At 37.0% G+C, this 21,935-nt stretch overlaps 1 long non-coding RNA gene across 1 annotated transcript; it reads right to left on the bottom strand.

The window, feature by feature from the left end:
* Positions 1-1,667: 1,667 nt before the first annotated feature.
* Positions 1,668-4,985, bottom strand: LOC147925443 (uncharacterized). Its single transcript, XR_015583729.1, has 2 exons — positions 2,975-4,985; positions 1,668-2,523 (listed from the first exon to the last, which is right to left on the bottom strand). It is a non-coding gene; the product is annotated as an uncharacterized LOC147925443 (long non-coding RNA).
* Between the last annotated feature and the right edge of the window lie 16,950 nt (positions 4,986-21,935).

Raw genomic sequence — 21,935 nt, 5'->3', positions numbered from 1 at the left:
CAATCCAAATTCCATCTGATCTCTTGTAGTTCGTCATATGCGTTGTATTGTTACATATTTTGACCCTAGAAGAGTAACATAGCTGTTTACTGCTTCGAATCAACGTTTTCTTGGTTTTAGCCTATTTTGGGAATCAATAGGTAAAAGTGGTGTCTATACACTCCAAATTCAACCCAAACTCTTATAACTAGTCAAGTACATTGGATTGTTACACATTCTGCCCTTAGAAACAGTAACAAAGCTGTTTACTGCTTCGAATCAACGTTTTCTCGGTTTTAGCCTATTTTGGGACAAAATAGGTAAAAGTGGTGTCAAAACACTCCAAATTCAACCCAAACTCTTATAAGTAGTCAAATACATTGGATTGTTACATACTTTGACCCTAGAAGAGTAACATAGCTGTTTACTGCTTCGATTCAATGTTTTCTCTCAGTTTTAGCCTGTTTTCTCGGTTTTAGCCTATTTTGGGATAAAACGGGTTTAAGAGTTGTCTAAACACTCCAAATTCATCCCAAACTCTTACAATTAGTCATATGCATTGGATTGTCACACATTCTGACCCTTGAAACAGTAACAAAGCCGTTTACTGCTTTGAATCAACGTTTGCACGGTTTTAGCCTATTTTGGGACAAAATAGGTGAAAGTGGTGTCAAAACACTCCAAATTCAACCCAAACTCTTATAAGTAGTCAAATACATTGGATTGTTACATATTTTGACCCCTAGAAAGAGTAACATAGCTGTTTACTGTTTCGAATCAATGTTTTCTCTCGGTTTTAGCATGTTTTCTCGGTTTAAGCATGTTTTGGGATAAAACGGGTTTAAGTGGTGTCTAAACACTCCAAATTCATCCTGAACTCTTACAATTAATCAAATGCATTGAAATATCATACATTCTTACCCTAGAAACTGTAACAATGCTGTTTACTGCTTAGAATCAACGTTTGCTTGGTTTTAGCCTGTTTGCGGAGAAAATGGGTATAAGTGGTGGCTAAACAATCAAAATTCAACCCGAACTCTTGTAGTTAGTCATATGCGTTGTATTGTTACATATTTGGCCCTAGAAAGAGTAACATAGCTGTTTACTGCTTCGAATCAATGTTTTCTCTCAGTTTTAGCCTGTTTTCTCGGTTTATGCCTGTTTTGTGATAAAACGGGTTTAAGTGTTGTCTAAACACTCCAAATTAATCCCAAACTCTTACAATTATTCAAGTGCATTGGATTGTCACACATTCTGACCCTAGAAACAGTAACAAAGCCGCTTACTGCTTTGAATCAACGTTTTCTCGGTTTTAGCTTATTTTGGGACAAAATAGGTAAAAGTGGTGTCAAAACACTCCAAATTCAACCCAAACTCTTATAAGTAGTCGAATACATTGTTGGTTTTTGCAAGAGAGAAAGCTCTTGATAAGGAAGAACAAAACCCCAATGGTTAAGTCTCCTTAAACCCACAACAAACTAACTCGATCTCAAGGGAAAGAAGAGGTCATCAACTTGTGATGAACTCCCCATAAAATAGCTTGAAAGAACCCTAAGAAAAGAGTAAATAAGAAGAGTTTAGGGTGAGATTTAGGAAGAGAATCGGCTGCCTTAAGGGCAGCCTCTAACCGTTTATACTCTAAGCTCTCTACATTGGAACTAAGAACATAAACATAAGTAGAGAGGAGATAAACGAAATAATGATTCTCTTATTATTGAATTGTGTTGTGTTAGATTACATATGAGCTCTCATACAACTTAATATAGGGAAACAAATGCATATGACCGTTAGACACACAATGAGATTCCAATGGGAGCTGAAAGTGACATTCACGAGTTGGTGTATATTGAAAGGGACAGCTCCTTCCCTTTGGTTGACTCGCTATGCTTCCCAACCAAAGCCACATGTGATCCTTCCTTCCTTCCTTGCCTTGTGACCGTTTGATCCTTCTTCCTTCCTTTCATTGTGGCCATTAGATCCTTCTTTCCTTCCTTGTGAGATATTTCCTTCTTCTTGGGCTTCTTCTTCTTATAAGGCCTTTGTTCTTCTTATAAGGCACTCATGGCCTTGCTAACTTGTCTCTTCCTTGCTCACACGGCCCACATGGCCTTTCTCATTGTGTTCGCGGCCTAACTGGCCGCTCTCATGCCTCCCATGGCCTCACCGGCCACTCTCTTCTTCTTCCATAGTTCGGCCTTACCGGCCTCTTTCTTCTCTTCTCCTTCTTACATGCTAATACTCCCCCGCACGCTTGATCGGCGGGACACTATGAGGACCAAAGATCAAGAGTGGACTAGTGTTGTCTACCTCATTAAAAACCTTAACAAAGAAAACCTCTTGGGATAAAACTTTGTTAAGGGAAAAAGAGTATAGCCTTCACTATCCATGATGTCCCTTGATCTTGGTTTGTAAAGAACCAGCTCTCTTCTCTTCATGTTTTGAACCGCTACTCTTCCTTAGTCCACCTTGCCTTTAACACACTTCTTATGATCTCCATCTTTGCACCTTTAGAATTTCTTTGAGGCTCTCATAATCTTCTTTACCCTTCAAACAAGTGATAAAGAAGAAACAATAAGTGTATGTTATGAGGAATATCAAAGACAATTTTTCACATTTCTTTGAGGCTCTCATAGTCTATAATGTATGAGGAATATCAAAGTAAATTTCTTTGAGGCTCTCATAATTTAATGTATGAGGAATATCAAAGTAAATTTCTTTGAGGCTCTCATAAAACAATATGAGGAATATCAAAGACAATTTCAAAAGTGACAATTTAAGAGATCACATGAGAGAGTAAAGGCTAGTAATGGAGCTAATATAATAAATTTAAGAAAATAATTTAAATAGAGTAGAGTTTAGAGCACAGCCTTTTTATTTCGGTGTCTTTGATGGAGAAGAGGAAGAGAGTTTATCATTGTTGCGGTTTGAACTCTCTTCTTGAGACCGCTTCTTTAAAACGCGTCAGAATGATATATGCCCACTGATTCGGACATACCTTTCGAACGGCTGCTCGGATTGGTATGATTTCACTTCCACTGGCAAGATGACTCTATGGTCTAGACCTTTTGTGAAGAACGCGGAAGCTGAATCGCAGTGGAAGTCCTTCGTACGAATCGATCTTTGAAACGCATCGGCAAAACTTTTGCTTGTTGCAGAGAATTTGAAACCATAGACTGTGAGGTGCGGTGAAGCCACTTGAAAGTTGATCTCCCCCGCAACCCTTACTTGATGATGGGCTGAAACCTCATCATTTCACTTGAAACCTTGTGCATGACCTTCCTTGAAGTCTTGTGCACATCCGATCAATAACTTGGCACTAACACACATGCTTGTGAGCTGATTCATCACCTTCCACCAGCTTAACAAAGACTTGGTGGCCCTTGGTTCTAACTCCAGGCATTGTGCTGCGCCTCCTCATGGCTTTCTTGTAGCCTTCATCCTCGCCACTTCTTCTTGAGATAGCAAGCGAGCTCCACACAATCTTCAAGGTTGAAACTGAAACCAAATTCAATGGGACAGATTCTAAACAAGAGATTGTGAGTGATTAGAGAATAGAGTATAGAGTATCAAAGAGTATAAAGAGTATTAGTAACCAAAGAGTATAGTATCGAGTAACCGAGAATAGAGTATCGAGTAACCAAGAGTATTAGAGTATAAAGGAGAGTATGGGCGATAGTATAAGGTGAATGGAGAGTAGAATAGAGCTCAAGAGTTCCAATGGACAGAGTTATACTCTGTTTTCTTGAGTTTGCAGAAGCTTTGACAGCCAAGAGCATCCAAGAATCAACAAGCTTTTGGTGCTTTAATGGCTGAAACACATGGACCATATGGAAAATTAATTTCTCCAACGGTCAAGATATTGTGCTCATGGTAGAATCACCTAAACCTAGTGTTCTCCAAGAGCTTAAGACTTTAAGATTCACGAAACAACACATGAACAAGTGTTTTTTCGCTGACTAGAATTGAACAAATCCCACAAGATATCATATTGAAGATGATTTTGTGGTCAGATTCAAATAAAAGCTAAAACCACCTTTGGAACACCCTTGTGTCCATCGGTTAAAAGACTGCACCTTGGACCAGCTTTAATCTATTTGACCAAGCGGACCATATATGCTAAAAACAAGACCTCTCTCTTCCTCAAGCTCGAATCTGGACACACCATACGGCCAGAAACAAAGCTTTCTCAACTTTGAGAAGAAAGAGAAGCGATTTAGCAACTAAACCTTTAAAGGAAAATTAACTAAAGCAAAATTAAACCTTTAAAGGAAACTCAATCCTAAGAGAATCCTAAGAGAATCCTAAGAATTTCGTGGCTCATACAAGCACACAAGAACCGTGAATCCTCACCATGAACAACACAATTTGCTCAATGGTTCATCACTTCCCACACATCCCAAATTAAACAAAGTTATTACCAAATCGGTAAAGCTTAAGGATGGGGCTTTTAAACTCGATTTCTCATCACTCACTTGGTCTACAAATTCTAACAAGACAAGAGACCAAGCTTACTCAATATTGAGCTGTTTTGAGAATCGATTTAACAATTAAACCAAAAAATAAACCTTTAAAGACTCCTAAGCTTAAGCGGATTACCTAGGACCTAAGACAAATCAAAAGACTGACTTTAGATCGAGTTTGAGTCACCAAGAACAGAACCGGCTCTGATACCATGTTGGTTTTGCAAGAGAGAAAGCTCTTGATAAGGAAGAACAAAACCCCAATGGTTAAGTCTCCTTAAACCCACAACAAACTAACTCGATCTCAAGGGAAAGAAGAGGTCATCAACTTGTGATGAACTCCCCATAAAATAGCTTGAAAGAACCCTAAGAAAAGAGTAAATAAGAAGAGTTTAGGGTGAGATTTAGGAAGAGAATCGGCTGCCTTAAGGGCAGCCTCTAACCGTTTATACTCTAAGCTCTCTACATTGGAACTAAGAACATAAACATAAGTAGAGAGGAGATAAACGAAATAATGATTCTCTTATTATTGAATTGTGTTGTGTTAGATTACATATGAGCTCTCATACAACTTAATATAGGGAAACAAATGCATATGACCGTTAGACACACAATGAGATTCCAATGGGAGCTGAAAGTGACATTCACGAGTTGGTGTATATTGAAAGGGACAGCTCCTTCCCTTTGGTTGACTCGCTATGCTTCCCAACCAAAGCCACATGTGATCCTTCCTTCCTTCCTTGCCTTGTGACCGTTTGATCCTTCTTCCTTCCTTTCATTGTGGCCATTAGATCCTTCTTTCCTTCCTTGTGAGATATTTCCTTCTTCTTGGGCTTCTTCTTCTTATAAGGCCTTTGTTCTTCTTATAAGGCACTCATGGCCTTGCTAACTTGTCTCTTCCTTGCTCACACGGCCCACATGGCCTTTCTCATTGTGTTCGCGGCCTAACTGGCCGCTCTCATGCCTCCCATGGCCTCACCGGCCACTCTCTTCTTCTTCCATAGTTCGGCCTTACCGGCCTCTTTCTTCTCTTCTCCTTCTTACATGCTAATATACATTGGATTGTTACATATTTTGACCCCGAGAAAGAGTAACATAGCTGTTTACTGTTTCGAATCAATGTTTTCTCTCGGTTTTAGCATGTTTTCTTGGTTTAAGCATGTTTTGGGATAAAACGAGTTTAAGTGGTGTCTAAACACTCCAAATCCATCCCGAACTCTTACAATTAGTCCAATGCATTGGAATGTCACACAATCTGACCCTAGAAACTGTAAAAACGCTTTTTACTGCTTAGAATCAACGTTTGCTCGGTTTTAGCCTGTTTGCGGACAAAATGGGTATAAGTAGTGGCTAAACAATCCAAATTCCATCTGATCTCTTGTAGTTCGTCATATGCGTTGTATTGTTACATATTTTGACCCTAGAAGAGTAACATAGCTGTTTACTGCTTCGAATCAACGTTTTCTTGGTTTTAGCCTATTTTGGGAATCAATAGGTAAAAGTGGTGTCTATACACTCCAAATTCAACCCAAACTCTTATAACTAGTCAAGTACATTGGATTGTTACACATTCTGCCCCTAGAAACAGTAACAAAGCTGTTTACTGCTTCGAATCAACGTTTTCTCGGTTTTAGCCTATTTTGGGACAAAATAGGTAAAAGTGGTGTCAAAACACTCCAAATTCAACCCAAACTCTTATAAGTAGTCAAATACATTGGATTGTTACATACTTTGACCCTAGAAGAGTAACATAGCTGTTTACTGCTTCGATTCAATGTTTTCTCTCAGTTTTAGCCTGTTTTCTCGGTTTTAGCCTATTTTGGGATAAAACGGGTTTAAGAGTTGTCTAAACACTCCAAATTCATCCCAAACTCTTACAATTAGTCATATGCATTGGATTGTCACACATTCTGACCCTTGAAACAGTAACAAAGCCGTTTACTGCTTTGAATCAACGTTTGCACGGTTTTAGCCTATTTTGGGACAAAATAGGTGAAAGTGGTGTCAAAACACTCCAAATTCAACCCAAACTCTTATAAGTAGTCAAATACATTGGATTGTTACATATTTTGACCCCTAGAAAGAGTAACATAGCTGTTTACTGTTTCGAATCAATGTTTTCTCTCGGTTTTAGCATGTTTTCTCGGTTTAAGCATGTTTTGGGATAAAACGGGTTTAAGTGGTGTCTAAACACTCCAAATTCATCCTGAACTCTTACAATTAATCAAATGCATTGAAATATCATACATTCTTACCCTAGAAACTGTAACAATGCTGTTTACTGCTTAGAATCAACGTTTGCTTGGTTTTAGCCTGTTTGCGGAGAAAATGGGTATAAGTGGTGGCTAAACAATCAAAATTCAACCCGAACTCTTGTAGTTAGTCATATGCGTTGTATTGTTACATATTTGGCCCTAGAAAGAGTAACATAGCTGTTTACTGCTTCGAATCAATGTTTTCTCTCAGTTTTAGCCTGTTTTCTCGGTTTATGCCTGTTTTGTGATAAAACGGGTTTAAGTGTTGTCTAAACACTCCAAATTAATCCCAAACTCTTACAATTATTCAAGTGCATTGGATTGTCACACATACTGACCCTAGAAACAGTAACAAAGCCGCTTACTGCTTTGAATCAACGTTTTCTCGGTTTTAGCTTATTTTGGGACAAAATAGGTAAAAGTGGTGTCAAAACACTCCAAATTCAACCCAAACTCTTATAAGTAGTCGAATACATTGGATTGTTACATATTTTGACCCCGAGAAAGAGTAACATAGCTGTTTACTGTTTCGAATCAATGTTTTCTCTCGGTTTTAGCATGTTTTCTTGGTTTAAGCATGTTTTGGGATAAAACGAGTTTAAGTGGTGTCTAAACACTCCAAATCCATCCCGAACTCTTACAATTAGTCCAATGCATTGGAATGTCACACAATCTGACCCTAGAAACTGTAAAAACGCTTTTTACTGCTTAGAATCAACGTTTGCTCGGTTTTAGCCTGTTTGCGGACAAAATGGGTATAAGTAGTGGCTAAACAATCCAAATTCCATCTGATCTCTTGTAGTTCGTCATATGCGTTGTATTGTTACATATTTTGACCCTAGAAGAGTAACATAGCTGTTTACTGCTTCGAATCAACGTTTTCTTGGTTTTAGCCTATTTTGGGAATCAATAGGTAAAAGTGGTGTCTATACACTCCAAATTCAACCCAAACTCTTATAACTAGTCAAGTACATTGGATTGTTACACATTCTGCCCCTAGAAACAGTAACAAAGCTGTTTACTGCTTCGAATCAACGTTTTCTCGGTTTTAGCCTATTTTGGGACAAAATAGGTAAAAGTGGTGTCAAAACACTCCAAATTCAACCCAAACTCTTATAAGTAGTCAAATACATTGGATTGTTACATACTTTGACCCTAGAAGAGTAACATAGCTGTTTACTGCTTCGATTCAATGTTTTCTCTCAGTTTTAGCCTGTTTTCTCGGTTTTAGCCTATTTTGGGATAAAACGGGTTTAAGAGTTGTCTAAACACTCCAAATTCATCCCAAACTCTTACAATTAGTCATATGCATTGGATTGTCACACATTCTGACCCTTGAAACAGTAACAAAGCCGTTTACTGCTTTGAATCAACGTTTGCACGGTTTTAGCCTATTTTGGGACAAAATAGGTGAAAGTGGTGTCAAAACACTCCAAATTCAACCCAAACTCTTATAAGTAGTCAAATACATTGGATTGTTACATATTTTGACCCCTAGAAAGAGTAACATAGCTGTTTACTGTTTCGAATCAATGTTTTCTCTCGGTTTTAGCATGTTTTCTCGGTTTAAGCATGTTTTGGGATAAAACGGGTTTAAGTGGTGTCTAAACACTCCAAATTCATCCTGAACTCTTACAATTAATCAAATGCATTGAAATATCATACATTCTTACCCTAGAAACTGTAACAATGCTGTTTACTGCTTAGAATCAACGTTTGCTTGGTTTTAGCCTGTTTGCGGAGAAAATGGGTATAAGTGGTGGCTAAACAATCAAAATTCAACCCGAACTCTTGTAGTTAGTCATATGCGTTGTATTGTTACATATTTGGCCCTAGAAAGAGTAACATAGCTGTTTACTGCTTCGAATCAATGTTTTCTCTCAGTTTTAGCCTGTTTTCTCGGTTTATGCCTGTTTTGTGATAAAACGGGTTTAAGTGTTGTCTAAACACTCCAAATTAATCCCAAACTCTTACAATTATTCAAGTGCATTGGATTGTCACACATACTGACCCTAGAAACAGTAACAAAGCCGCTTACTGCTTTGAATCAACGTTTTCTCGGTTTTAGCTTATTTTGGGACAAAATAGGTAAAAGTGGTGTCAAAACACTCCAAATTCAACCCAAACTCTTATAAGTAGTCGAATACATTGGATTGTTACATATTTTGACCCCGAGAAAGAGTAACATAGCTGTTTACTGTTTCGAATCAATGTTTTCTCTCGGTTTTAGCATGTTTTCTTGGTTTAAGCATGTTTTGGGATAAAACGAGTTTAAGTGGTGTCTAAACACTCCAAATCCATCCCGAACTCTTACAATTAGTCCAATGCATTGGAATGTCACACAATCTGACCCTAGAAACTGTAAAAACGCTTTTTACTGCTTAGAATCAACGTTTGCTCGGTTTTAGCCTGTTTGCGGACAAAATGGGTATAAGTAGTGGCTAAACAATCCAAATTCCATCTGATCTCTTGTAGTTCGTCATATGCGTTGTATTGTTACATATTTTGACCCTAGAAGAGTAACATAGCTGTTTACTGCTTCGAATCAACGTTTTCTTGGTTTTAGCCTATTTTGGGAATCAATAGGTAAAAGTGGTGTCTATACACTCCAAATTCAACCCAAACTCTTATAACTAGTCAAGTACATTGGATTGTTACACATTCTGCCCCTAGAAACAGTAACAAAGCTGTTTACTGCTTCGAATCAACGTTTTCTCGGTTTTAGCCTATTTTGGGACAAAATAGGTAAAAGTGGTGTCAAAACACTCCAAATTCAACCCAAACTCTTATAAGTAGTCAAATACATTGGATTGTTACATACTTTGACCCTAGAAGAGTAACATAGCTGTTTACTGCTTCGATTCAATGTTTTCTCTCAGTTTTAGCCTGTTTTCTCGGTTTTAGCCTATTTTGGGATAAAACGGGTTTAAGAGTTGTCTAAACACTCCAAATTCATCCCAAACTCTTACAATTAGTCATATGCATTGGATTGTCACACATTCTGACCCTTGAAACAGTAACAAAGCCGTTTACTGCTTTGAATCAACGTTTGCACGGTTTTAGCCTATTTTGGGACAAAATAGGTGAAAGTGGTGTCAAAACACTCCAAATTCAACCCAAACTCTTATAAGTAGTCAAATACATTGGATTGTTACATATTTTGACCCCTAGAAAGAGTAACATAGCTGTTTACTGTTTCGAATCAATGTTTTCTCTCGGTTTTAGCATGTTTTCTCGGTTTAAGCATGTTTTGGGATAAAACGGGTTTAAGTGGTGTCTAAACACTCCAAATTCATCCTGAACTCTTACAATTAATCAAATGCATTGAAATATCATACATTCTTACCCTAGAAACTGTAACAATGCTGTTTACTGCTTAGAATCAACGTTTGCTTGGTTTTAGCCTGTTTGCGGAGAAAATGGGTATAAGTGGTGGCTAAACAATCAAAATTCAACCCGAACTCTTGTAGTTAGTCATATGCGTTGTATTGTTACATATTTGGCCCTAGAAAGAGTAACATAGCTGTTTACTGCTTCGAATCAATGTTTTCTCTCAGTTTTAGCCTGTTTTCTCGGTTTATGCCTGTTTTGTGATAAAACGGGTTTAAGTGTTGTCTAAACACTCCAAATTAATCCCAAACTCTTACAATTATTCAAGTGCATTGGATTGTCACACATTCTGACCCTAGAAACAGTAACAAAGCCGCTTACTGCTTTGAATCAACGTTTTCTCGGTTTTAGCTTATTTTGGGACAAAATAGGTAAAAGTGGTGTCAAAACACTCCAAATTCAACCCAAACTCTTATAAGTAGTCGAATACATTGGATTGTTACATATTTTGACCCCGAGAAAGAGTAACATAGCTGTTTACTGTTTCGAATCAATGTTTTCTCTCGGTTTTAGCATGTTTTCTTGGTTTAAGCATGTTTTGGGATAAAACGAGTTTAAGTGGTGTCTAAACACTCCAAATCCATCCCGAACTCTTACAATTAGTCCAATGCATTGGAATGTCACACAATCTGACCCTAGAAACTGTAAAAACGCTTTTTACTGCTTAGAATCAACGTTTGCTCGGTTTTAGCCTGTTTGCGGACAAAATGGGTATAAGTAGTGGCTAAACAATCCAAATTCCATCTGATCTCTTGTAGTTCGTCATATGCGTTGTATTGTTACATATTTTGACTCTAGAAGAGTAACATAGCTGTTTACTGCTTCGAATCAACGTTTTCTTGGTTTTAGCCTATTTTGGGAATCAATAGGTAAAAGTGGTGTCTATACACTCCAAATTCAACCCAAACTCTTATAACTAGTCAAGTACATTGGATTGTTACACATTCTGCCCCTAGAAACAGTAACAAAGCTGTTTACTGCTTCGAATCAACGTTTTCTCCGTATTAGCCTATTTTGGGACAAAATAGGTAAAAGTGGTGTCAAAACACTCCAAATTCAACCCAAACTCTTATAAGTAGTCAAATACATTGGATTGTTACATACTTTGACCCTAGAAGAGGAACATAGCTGTTTACTGCTTCGATTCAATGTTTTCTCTCAGTTTTAGCCTGTTTTCTCGGTTTTAGCCTATTTTGGGATAAAACGGGTTTAAGAGTTGTCTAAACACTCCAAATTCATCCCAAACTCTTACAATTAGTCATATGCATTGGATTGTCACACATTCTGACCCTTGAAACAGTAACAAAGCCGTTTACTGCTTTGAATCAACGTTTTCACGGTTTTAGCCTATTTTGGGACAAAATAGGTGAAAGTGGTGTCAAAACACTCCAAATTCAACCCAAACTCTTATAAGTAGTCAAATACATTGGATTGTTACATATTTTGACCCCTAGAAAGAGTAACATAGCTGTTTACTGTTTCGAATCAATGTTTTCTCTCGGTTTTAGCATGTTTTCTCGGTTTAAGCATGTTTTGGGATAAAACGGGTTTAAGTGGTGTCTAAACACTCCAAATTCATCCTGAACTCTTACAATTAATCAAATGCATTGAAATATCACACATTCTTACCCTAGAAACTGTAACAATGCTGTTTACTGCTTAGAATCAACGTTTGCTTGGTTTTAGCCTGTTTGCGGAGAAAATGGGTATAAGTGGTGGCTAAACAATCAAAATTCAACCCGAACTCTTGTAGTTAGTCATATGCGTTGTATTGTTACATATTTGGCCCTAGAAAGAGTAACATAGCTGTTTACTGCTTCGAATCAATGTTTTCTCTCAGTTTTAGCCTGTTTTCTCGGTTTATGCCTGTTTTGTGATAAAACGGGTTTAAGTGTTGTCTAAACACTCCAAATTAATCCCAAACTCTTACAATTATTCAAGTGCATTGGATTGTCACACATTCTGACCCTAGAAACAGTAACAAAGCCGCTTACTGCTTTGAATCAACGTTTTCTCGGTTTTAGCTTATTTTGGGACAAAATAGGTAAAAGTGGTGTCAAAACACTCCAAATTCAACCCAAACTCTTATAAGTAGTCGAATACATTGGATTGTTACATATTTTGACCCCGAGAAAGAGTAACATAGCTGTTTACTGTTTCGAATCAATGTTTTCTCTCGGTTTTAGCATGTTTTCTTCGTTTAAGCATGTTTTGGGATAAAACGAGTTTAAGTGGTGTCTAAACACTCCAAATCCATCCCGAACTCTTACAATTAGTCCAATGCATTGGAATGTCACACAATCTGACCCTAGAAACTGTAAAAACGCTTTTTACTGCTTAGAATCAACGTTTGCTCGGTTTTAGCCTGTTTGCGGACAAAATGGGTATAAGTAGTGGCTAAACAATCCAAATTCCATCTGATCTCTTGTAGTTCGTCATATGCGTTGTATTGTTACATATTTTGACCCTAGAAGAGTAACATAGCTGTTTACTGCTTCGAATCAACGTTTTCTTGGTTTTAGCCTATTTTGGGAATCAATAGGTAAAAGTGGTGTCTATACACTCCAAATTCAACCCAAACTCTTATAACTAGTCAAGTACATTGGATTGTTACACATTCTGCCCCTAGAAACAGTAACAAAGCTGTTTACTGCTTCGAATCAACGTTTTCTCCGTATTAGCCTATTTTGGGACAAAATAGGTAAAAGTGGTGTCAAAACACTCCAAATTCAACCCAAACTCTTATAAGTAGTCAAATACATTGGATTGTTACATACTTTGACCCTAGAAGAGTAACATAGCTGTTTACTGCTTCGATTCAATGTTTTCTCTCAGTTTTAGCCTGTTTTCTCGGTTTTAGCCTATTTTGGGATAAAACGGGTTTAAGAGTTGTCTAAACACTCCAAATTCATCCCAAACTCTTACAATTAGTCATATGCATTGGATTGTCACACATTCTGACCCTTGAAACAGTAACAAAGCCGTTTACTGCTTTGAATCAACGTTTTCACGGTTTTAGCCTATTTTGGGACAAAATAGGTGAAAGTGGTGTCAAAACACTCCAAATTCAACCCAAACTCTTATAAGTAGTCAAATACATTGGATTGTTACATATTTTGACCCCTAGAAAGAGTAACATAGCTGTTTACTGTTTCGAATCAATGTTTTCTCTCGGTTTTAGCATGTTTTCTCGGTTTAAGCATGTTTTGGGATAAAACGGGTTTAAGTGGTGTCTAAACACTCCAAATTCATCCTGAACTCTTACAATTAATCAAATGCATTGAAATATCACACATTCTTACCCTAGAAACTGTAACAATGCTGTTTACTGCTTAGAATCAACGTTTGCTTGGTTTTAGCCTGTTTGCGGAGAAAATGGGTATAAGTGGTGGCTAAACAATCAAAATTCAACCCGAACTCTTGTAGTTAGTCATATGCGTTGTATTGTTACATATTTGGCCCTAGAAAGAGTAACATAGCTGTTTACTGCTTCGAATCAATGTTTTCTCTCAGTTTTAGCCTGTTTTCTCGGTTTATGCCTGTTTTGTGATAAAACGGGTTTAAGTGTTGTCTAAACACTCCAAATTAATCCCAAACTCTTACAATTATTCAAGTGCATTGGATTGTCACACATTCTGACCCTAGAAACAGTAACAAAGCCGCTTACTGCTTTGAATCAACGTTTTCTCGGTTTTAGCTTATTTTGGGACAAAATAGGTAAAAGTGGTGTCAAAACACTCCAAATTCAACCCAAACTCTTATAAGTAGTCGAATACATTGGATTGTTACATATTTTGACCCCGAGAAAGAGTAACATAGCTGTTTACTGTTTCGAATCAATGTTTTCTCTCGGTTTTAGCATGTTTTCTTGGTTTAAGCATGTTTTGGGATAAAACGAGTTTAAGTGGTGTCTAAACACTCCAAATCCATCCCGAACTCTTACAATTAGTCCAATGCATTGGAATGTCACACAATCTGACCCTAGAAACTGTAAAAACGCTTTTTACTGCTTAGAATCAACGTTTGCTCGGTTTTAGCCTGTTTGCGGACAAAATGGGTATAAGTAGTGGCTAAACAATCCAAATTCCATCTGATCTCTTGTAGTTCGTCATATGCGTTGTATTGTTACATATTTTGACCCTAGAAGAGTAACATAGCTGTTTACTGCTTCGAATCAACGTTTTCTTGGTTTTAGCCTATTTTGGGAATCAATAGGTAAAAGTGGTGTCTATACACTCCAAATTCAACCCAAACTCTTATAACTAGTCAAGTACATTGGATTGTTACACATTCTGCCCCTAGAAACAGTAACAAAGCTGTTTACTGCTTCGAATCAACGTTTTCTCCGTATTAGCCTATTTTGGGACAAAATAGGTAAAAGTGGTGTCAAAACACTCCAAATTCAACCCAAACTCTTATAAGTAGTCAAATACATTGGATTGTTACATACTTTGACCCTAGAATAGTAACATAGCTGTTTACTGCTTCGATTCAATGTTTTCTCTCAGTTTTAGCCTGTTTTCTCGGTTTTAGCCTATTTTGGGATAAAACGGGTTTAAGAGTTGTCTAAACACTCCAAATTCATCCCAAACTCTTACAATTAGTCATATGCATTGGATTGTCACACATTCTGACCCTTGAAACAGTAACAAATCCGTTTATTGCTTTGAATCAAACTTTTCACGGTTTTAGCCTATTTTGGGACAAAATAGGTGAAAGTGGTGTCAAAACACTCCAAATTCAACCCAAACTCATAGAAGTAGTCAAATACATTGGATTGTTACATATTTTGACCCCTAGAAAGAGTAACATAGCTGTTTACTGTTTCGAATCAATGTTTTCTCTCGGTTTTAGCATGTTTTCTCGGTTTAAGCATGTTTTGGGATAAAACGGGTTTAAGTGGTGTCTAAACACTCCAAATTCATCCTGAACTCTTACAATTAATCAAATGCATTGAAATATCACACATTCTTACCCTAGAAACTGTAACAATGCTGTTTACTGCTTAGAATCAACGTTTGCTTGGTTTTAGCCTGTTTGCGGAGAAAATGGGTATAAGTGGTGGCTAAACAATCAAAATTCAACCCGAACTCTTGTAGTTAGTCATATGCGTTGTATTGTTACATATTTGGCCCTAGAAAGAGTAACATAGCTGTTTACTGCTTCGAATCAATGTTTTCTCTCAGTTTTAGCCTGTATTCTCGGTTTATGCCTGTTTTGTGATAAAACGGGTTTAAGTGTTGTCTAAACACTCCAAATTAATCCCAAACTCTTACAATTATTCAAGTGCATTGGATTGTCACACATTCTGACCCTAGAAACAGTAACAAAGCCGCTTACTGCTTTGAATCAACGTTTTCTCGGTTTTAGCTTATTTTGGGACAAAATAGGTAAAAGTGGTGTCAAAACACTCCAAATTCAACCCAAACTCTTATAAGTAGTTGAATACATTGGATTGTTACATATTTTGACCCCGAGAAAGAGTAACATAGCTGTTTACTGTTTCGAATCAATGTTTTCTCTCGGTTTTAGCATGTTTTCTTGGTTTAAGCATGTTTTGGGATAAAACGAGTTTAAGTGGTGTCTAAACACTCCAAATCCATCCTGAACTCTTACAATTAGTCCAATGCATTGGAATGTCACACAATCTGACCCTAGAAACTGTAAAAACGCTTTTTACTGCTTAGAATCAACGTTTGCTCGGTTTTAGCCTGTTTGCGGACAAAATGGGTATAAGTAGTGGCTAAACAATCCAAATTCCATCTGATCTCTTGTAGTTCGTCATATGCGTTGTATTGTTACATATTTTGACCCTAGAAGAGTAACATAGCTGTTTACTGCTTCGAATCAACGTTTTCTTGGTTTTAGCCTATTTTGGGAATCAATAGGTAAAAGTGGTGTCTATACACTCCAAATTCAACCCAAACTCTTATAACTAGTCAAGTACATTGGATTGTTACACATTCTGCCCCTAGAAACAGTAACAAAGCTGTTTACTGCTTCGAATCAATGTTTTCTCCGTATTAGCCTATTTTGGGACAAAATAGGTAAAAGTGGTGTCAAAACACTCCAAATTCAACCCAAACTCTTATAAGTAGTCAAATACATTGGATTGTTACATACTTTGACCCTAGAATAGTAACATAGCTGTTTACTGCTTCGATTCAATGTTTTCTCTCAGTTTTAGCCTGTTTTCTCGGTTTTAGCCTATTTTGGGATAAAACGGGTTTAAGAGTTGTCTAAACACTCCAAATTCATCCCAAACTCTTACAATTATTCAAGTGCATTGGATTGTCACACATTCTGACCCTAGAAACAGTAACAAAGCCGTTTACTGCTTTGAATCAACGTTTTCACGGTTTTAGCCTATTTTGGGACAAAATAGGTGAAAGTGGTGTCAAAACACTCCAAATTCAACCCAAACTCTTATAAGTAGTCAAATACATTGGATTGTTACATATTTTGACCCCTAGAAAGAGTAACATAGCTGTTTACTGTTTCGAATCAATGTTTTCTCTCGGTTTTAGCATGTTTTCTCGGTTTAAGCATGTTTTGGGATAAAACGGGTTTAAGTGGTGTCTAAACACTCCAAATTCATCCTGAACTCTTACAATTAATCAAATGCATTGAAATATCACACATTCTTACCCTAGAAACTGTAACAATGCTGTTTACTGCTTAGAATCAACGTTTGCTTGGTTTTAGCCTGTTTGCGGAGAAAATGGGTATAAGTGGTGGCTAAACAATCAAAATTCAACCCGAACTCTTGTAGTTAGTCATATGCGTTGTATTGTTACATATTTGGCCCTAGAAAGAGTAACATAGCTGTTTACTGCTTCGAATCAATGTTTTCTCTCAGTTTTAGCCTGTTTTCTCGGTTTATGCCTGTTTTGTGATAAAACGGGTTTAAGTGTTGTCTAAACACTCCAAATTAATCCCAAACTCTTACAATTATTCAAGTGCATTGGATTGTCACACATTCTGACCCTAGAAACAGTAACAAAGCCGCTTACTGCTTTGAATCAACGTTTTCTCGGTTTTAGCTTATTTTGGGACAAAATAGGTAAAAGTGGTGTCAAAACACTCCAAATTCAACCCAAACTCTTATAAGTAGTTGAATACATTGGATTGTTACATATTTTGACCCCGAGAAAGAGTAACATAGCTGTTTACTGTTTCGAATCAATGTTTTCTCTCGGTTTTAGCATGTTTTCTTGGTTTAAGCATGTTTTGGGATAAAACGAGTTTAAGTGGTGTCTAAACACTCCAAATCCATCCCGAACTCTTACAATTAGTCCAATGCATTGGAATGTCACACAATCTGACCCTAGAAACTGTAAAAACGCTTTTTACTGCTTAGAATCAACGTTTGCTCGGTTTTAGCCTGTTTGCGGACAAAATGGGTATAAGTAGTGGCTAAACAATCCAAATTCCATCTGATCTCTTGTAGTTCGTCATATGCGTTGTATTGTTACATATTTTGACCCTAGAAGAGTAACATAGCTGTTTACTGCTTCGAATCAACGTTTTCTTGGTTTTAGCCTATTTTGGGAATCAATAGGTAAAAGTGGTGTCTATACACTCCAAATTCAACCCAAACTCTTATAACTAGTCAAGTACATTGGATTGTTACACATTCTGCCCCTAGAAACAGTAACAAAGCTGTTTACTGCTTCGAATCAACGTTTTCTCCGTATTAGCCTATTTTGGGACAAAATAGGTAAAAGTGGTGTCAAAACACTCCAAATTCAACCCAAACTCTTATAAGTAGTCAAATACATTGGATTGTTACATACTTTGACCCTAGAATAGTAACATAGCTGTTTACTGCTTCGATTCAATGTTTTCTCTCAGTTTTAGCCTGTTTTCTCGGTTTTAGCCTATTTTGGGATAAAACGGGTTTAAGAGTTGTCTAAACACTCCAAATTCATCCCAAACTCTTACAATTATTCAAGTGCATTGGATTGTCACACATTCTGACCCTAGAAACAGTAACAAAGCCGTTTACTGCTTTGAATCAACGTTTTCACGGTTTTAGCCTATTTTGGGACAAAATAGGTGAAAGTGGTGTCAAAACACTCCAAATTCAACCCAAACTCTTATAAGTAGTCAAATACATTGGATTGTTACATATTTTGACCCCTAGAAAGAGTAACATAGCTGTTTACTGTTTCGAATCAATGTTTTCTCTCGGTTTTAGCATGTTTTCTCGGTTTAAGCATGTTTTGGGATAAAACGGGTTTAAGTGGTGTCTAAACACTCCAAATTCATCCTGAACTCTTACAATTAATCAAATGCATTGAAATATCACACATTCTTACCCTAGAAACTGTAACAATGCTGTTTACTGCTTAGAATCAACGTTTGCTTGGTTTTAGCCTGTTTGCGGAGAAAATGGGTATAAGTGGTGGCTAAACAATCAAAATTCAACCCGAACTCTTGTAGTTAGTCATATGCGTTGTATTGTTACATATTTGGCCCTAGAAAGAGTAACATAGCTGTTTACTGCTTCGAATCAATGTTTTCTCTCAGTTTTAGCCTGTTTTCTCGGTTTATGCCTGTTTTGTGATAAAACGGGTTTAAGTGTTGTCTAAACACTCCAAATTAATCCCAAACTCTTACAATTATTCAAGTGCATTGGATTGTCACACATTCTGACCCTAGAAACAGTAACAAAGCCGCTTACTGCTTTGAATCAACGTTTTCTCGGTTTTAGCTTATTTTGGGACAAAATAGGTAAAAGTGGTGTCAAAACACTCCAAATTCAACCCAAACTCTTATAAGTAGTTGAATACATTGGATTGTTACATATTTTGACCCCGAGAAAGAGTAACATAGCTGTTTACTGTTTCGAATCAATGTTTTCTCTCGGTTTTAGCATGTTTTCTTGGTTTAAGCATGTTTTGGGATAAAACGAGTTTAAGTGGTGTCTAAACACTCCAAATCCATCCCGAACTCTTACAATTAGTCCAATGCATTGGAATGTCACACAATCTGACCCTAGAAACTGTAAAAACGCTTTTTACTGCTTAGAATCAACGTTTGCTCGGTTTTAGCCTGTTTGCGGACAAAATGGGTATAAGTAGTGGCTAAACAATCCAAATTCCATCTGATCTCTTGTAGTTCGTCATATGCGTTGTATTGTTACATATTTTGACCCTAGAAGAGTAACATAGCTGTTTACTGCTTCGAATCAACGTTTTCTTGGTTTTAGCCTATTTTGGGAATCAATAGGTAAAAGTGGTGTCTATACACTCCAAATTCAACCCAAACTCTTATAACTAGTCAAGTACATTGGATTGTTACACATTCTGCCCCTAGAAACAGTAACAAAGCTGTTTACTGCTTCGAATCAACGTTTTCTCCGTATTAGCCTATTTTGGGACAAAATAGGTAAAAGTGGTGTCAAAACACTCCAAATTCAACCCAAACTCTTATAAGTAGTCAAATACATTGGATTGTTACATACTTTGACCCTAGAATAGTAACATAGCTGTTTACTGCTTCGATTCAATGTTTTCTCTCAGTTTTAGCCTGTTTTCTAGGTTTTAGCCTATTTTGGGATAAAACGGGTTTAAGAGTTGTCTAAACACTCCAAATTCATCCCAAACTCTTACAATTAGTCATATGCATTGGATTGTCACACATTCTGACCCTTGAAACAGTAACAAATCCGTTTACTGCTTTGAATCAACGTTTTCACGGTTTTAGCCTATTTTGGGACAAAATAGGTGAAAGTGGTGTCAAAACACTCCAAATTCAACCCAAACTCTTATAAGTAGTCAAATACATTGGATTGTTACATACTTTGACCCTAGAATAGTAACATAGCTGTTTACTGCTTCGATTCAATGTTTTCTCTCAGTTTTAGCCTGTTTTCTCGGTTTTAGCCTATTTTGGGATAAAACGGGTTTAAGAGTTGTCTAAACACTCCAAATTCATCCCAAACTCTTACAATTAGTCATATGCATTGGATTGTCACACATTCTGACCCTTGAAACAGTAACAAATCCGTTTACTGCTTTGAATCAACGTTTTCACGGTTTTAGCCTATTTTGGGACAAAATAGGTGAAAGTGGTGTCAAAACACTCCAAATTCAACCCAAACTCATATAAGTAGTCAAATACATTGGATTGTTACATATTTTGACCCCTAGAAAGAGTAACATAGCTGTTTACTGTTTCGAATCAATGTTTTCTCTCGGTTTTAGCATGTTTTCTCGGTTTAAGCATGTTTTGGGATAAAACGGATTTAAGTGGTGTCTAAACACTCCAAATTCATCCTGAACTCTTACAATTAATCAAATGCATTGAAATTTCACACATTCTTACCCTAGAAACTGTAACAATGCTGTTTACTGCTTAGAATCAACGTTTGCTTGGTTTTAGCCTGTTTGCGGAGAAAATGGGTATAAGTGGTGGCTAAACAATCAAAATTCAACCCGAACTCTTGTAGTTATTCATATGCGTTGTATTGTTACATATTTGGCCCTAGAAAGAGTAACATAGCTGTTTACTGCTTCGAATCAATGTTTTCTCTCAGTTTTAGCCTGTTTTCTCGGTTTATGCCTGTTTTGTGATAAAACGGGTTTAAGTGTTGTCTAAACACTCCAAATTAATCCCAAACTCTTACAATTATTCAAGTGCATTGGATTGTCACACATTCTGACCCTAGAAACAGTAACAAAGCCGCTTACTGCTTTGAATCAACGTTTTCTCGGTTTTAGCTTATTTTGGGACAAAATAGGTAAAAGTGGTGTCAAAACACTCCAAATTCAACCCAAACTCTTATAAGTAGTCGAATACATTGGATTGTTACATATTTTGACCCCGAGAAAGAGTAACATAGCTGTTTACTGTTTCGAATCAATGTTTTCTCTCGGTTTTAGCATGTTTTCTTGGTTTAAGCATGTTTTGGGATAAAACGAGTTTAAGTGGTGTCTAAACACTCCAAATCCATCCCGAACTCTTACAATTAGTCCAATGCATTGGAATGTCACACAATCTGACCCTAGAAACTGTAAAAACGCTTTTTACTGCTTAGAATCAACGTTTGCTCGGTTTTAGCCTGTTTGCGGACAAAATGGGTATAAGTAGTGGCTAAACAATCCAAATTCCATCTGATCTCTTGTAGTTCGTCATATGCGTTGTATTGTTACATATTTTGACCCTAGAAGAGTAACATAGCTGTTTACTGCTTCGAATCAACGTTTTCTTGGTTTTAGCCTATTTTGGGAATCAATAGGTAAAAGTGGTGTCTATACACTCCAAATTCAACCCAAACTCTTATAACTAGTCAAGTACATTGGATTGTTACACATTCTGCCCCTAGAAACAGTAACAAAGCTGTTTACTGCTTCGAATCAACGTTTTCTCCGTATTAGCCTATTTTGGGACAAAATAGGTAAAAGTGGTGTCAAAACACTCCAAATTCAACCCAAACTCTTATAAGTAGTCAAATACATTGGATTGTTACATACTTTGACCCTAGAATAGTAACATAGCTGTTTACTGCTTCGATTCAATGTTTTCTTTCAGTTTTAGCCTGTTTTCTCGGTTTTAGCCTATTTTGGGATAAAACGGGTTTAAGAGTTGTCTAAACACTCCAAATTCATCCCAAACTCTTACAATTAGTCATATGCATTGGATTGTCACACATTCTGACCCTTGAAACAGTAACAAATCCGTTTACTGCTTTGAATCAACGTTTTCACGGTTTTAGCCTATTTTGGGACAAAATAGGTGAAAGTGGTGTCAAAACACTCCAAATTCAACCCAAACTCATATAAGTAGTCAAATACATTGGATTGTTACATATTTTGACCCCTAGAAAGAGTAACATAGCTGTTTA

Source organism: Camelina sativa, chromosome 16, assembly GCF_030686135.1.
Source record: "Camelina sativa cultivar CO46 ecotype springtype chromosome 16, ASM3068613v1".
NCBI lineage: Eukaryota > Viridiplantae > Streptophyta > Magnoliopsida > Brassicales > Brassicaceae > Camelina > Camelina sativa.
The sequence above is the reverse complement of the archived record's forward strand: the minus strand, read 5'-3'. Positions and strand labels throughout refer to the sequence as shown.